The sequence below is a fragment of the Penaeus vannamei genome, chromosome 2, assembly GCF_042767895.1.
Source record: "Penaeus vannamei isolate JL-2024 chromosome 2, ASM4276789v1, whole genome shotgun sequence".
Lineage (NCBI taxonomy): Eukaryota > Metazoa > Arthropoda > Malacostraca > Decapoda > Penaeidae > Penaeus > Penaeus vannamei.
In genome coordinates, this window is record NC_091550.1 from 9,033,681 (window position 1) to 9,036,180 (window position 2,500).

Sequence of the window (2,500 nt, forward strand, 5' to 3'; positions counted from 1 at the left end):
TCTCTCTCTCTCTCTCTCTCTCTCTCTCTCTTTCTCTCTCTCTCTCTTTCTCTCTCTCTCTCTCTCTCTCTCTCTCTCTCTCTCTCTCTCTCTCTCTCTCTCTCTCTCTCTCTCTCTCTCTCTCTCTCTCTTTCTCTCTCTCTCTTCTTCACTCTCTCCCACAGCAATGTACCCCCTTCTTTTGATGCTATTCTCGTCTTCGTATTGTCTTTCGCTTCCTTCTCCACGTCTCTTGTTCTATTGTTTTTCACGTCTTTTTTGTTTGTTTGTTTTGCTTTCTTCTTTTTTTTAGCTGAATCTTTACAATTATTGTTGTTATTGTATGTTCCTCTCGTGATCACCTGTTTTTTCTTATTTTCTGTTTCTTCCTATTCTCTCTCTCTGTCTGTCTCTGTGTGTGTCTCTCTCTCTAACTACCTACCTATCCATCTTTCTCTCACTCTCCCCCCCCCCTCTTTATTACTCTCTCTTGCTACCCCCTTATTTCTCTCTTTCTTCCTGATCCTCTCTTTTTTCTCTCATCACTCTCTGTGATTCTCGTCTCCCTGTAATTATGAATTCCTTTGAAGGATTTTTTTTCTCGTAATATCCATGGCTTAACTTGCAATAACTACTAAAACTACTAAACTAGTTGCCTCGCCTTGGACACTGACTTAAAGATGCATTTCTCACACTTTGAAACCTATGGAATTTATAACGTTTTGTGTCATCACATCAATATAGTATTTAGGTTTGTGTTGTGTTAGTTGACTCTTAGACTTCATTGTGTATCTCTGTGTGTCTTTCACTGTCTGTTTTTTATTTTTGTGTCTCTCTGGATGTTTCTTTCTTTTTCTACTCTCTCTCTCTGTCTGTGTGTGGAAAGTGAAATAGACAACGATTTTTTTATTTTCTTCTCTCATGTGTCTCCTCAAGCTTTGCAAAATAAACCCAGTCTCAGATCCGGTGGCCAATTAAGCATTAAAGTATTAAAACAGAAAGAAAAAAAATCTATACACAGTTTTTTTTTTCTAAAACTGAACGCAAAATATCAAATTAGATAAAGCTGAAAGTTACGTCGCATCTGATCAATTTAATCCTGATTAAAAAGCGCCTGGATATATTTTCGTCTCCGCTGCAAAATTCATAACATCTCGACTCGACCGCAGGCACGACGCACGCACACACGCACGCACATGACGGAGACAACATTGTGGACGTCTTTGTGCCAAAAAGCGAAAAGGAGGAGGAAGATGCAGCAAACATGGAAGAAAAAAGGTATGAAACGGGAGAGAAATATTACTGTGTGTCAATAGATGAATGGACAGAGAGAGAGGGGGAGGAAGAGAGAGTGAGAGAGAGAGAGAGAGAGAGAGAGAGAGGAAGAGAAAAGGAGAGAGAGAGATAGACAGAGAGAGAAACAGAAAGACAGAGAGACAGAGAGACAGAGAGAGAGAAAGAAACAGACAGAGAGAGAAAGAAAGAAACAGACAGAGAGAGAAAGAAAGAAACAGACAGAGAGACAATATAGAGAGAATGAACCCTTAAATCATATTTTCAATTGCGACCCAATGAATTAATCGAGAGAGAGAGAGAGAAAGACACCCACACACGCACACGAGATAAACAAACATATTTCATCACTGCACTCAAACCCTTTCACTGCATTAAATAGCTACTTCACATTCTCTCTCTCTCTCTCATTTGCAGCTGAGTGAAAGTGGCTGAGCCTACACAACAGGTATTGTGGAGTAATGTGTCTCGTAATTACTGCATCACCAGACTCCTTCTACCCCCCTCCCCACCCCCCCATACCACCCTTACTCCCCCTATCTCATCCTCCCACGACTTCCTTTTGTTCTGCTTTCTGGTCTCTGCTTCTGCTATTCCTGCTGTGCTTTCTGCTTTGTCTCGCGAAGGCTCTCGGCTCGAGTATAGATTGGGTGTTTTGCATATTGTGTGTTTGTTGGTTATTTATTTATTTATTTATTTATTATTATTAATATTTTTTTTTAGATGATTTAGGTTGTGGTGCGTTTTGATGTAGATGTAGATTACGATCTGGATGTGGATTAAGGTGTAGGTGTAGATTATGGTGTAGATGTGCATTACGATGTAGATTATGCTGTAAGTGTAGATTATAGCGTTTGTTTTTTTATTGTAGTGTAGATGTTGATTATGGTGTAGATTCAGATTATGGCGTAGGTGCTCATTACGATGTAAATTATGAAATATAAAGGATAAAGATAATGATAATGAAAACAATGATGAAATTGATAAAACCGTTTGATTTACATATAAACCAAAACCCAAAACATAATCTACACCAACACCATGCACCATGCGCTCTACACCAAACACCATAATCTACATGTAGAACTTAATGATCTTCATATACACCATAATCTGGATGTGGATTAAGGTGTAGGTGTAGATTATGGTGTAGATGTGCATTAAGATGTAGATTATGTTGTAAATGTAGATTATGGTGTAGATGTGGATCATTATGTTCTAGATGTAG

At 38.7% G+C, this 2,500-nt stretch overlaps 1 protein-coding gene across 1 annotated transcript in view; it reads right to left on the bottom strand.

The window, feature by feature from the left end:
• The window catches only part of LOC138865286 (uncharacterized), a 512,723-nt gene that overhangs the window by 176,985 nt on the left and 333,238 nt on the right, over nucleotides 1–2,500 (bottom strand). The window lies entirely within an intron of this gene.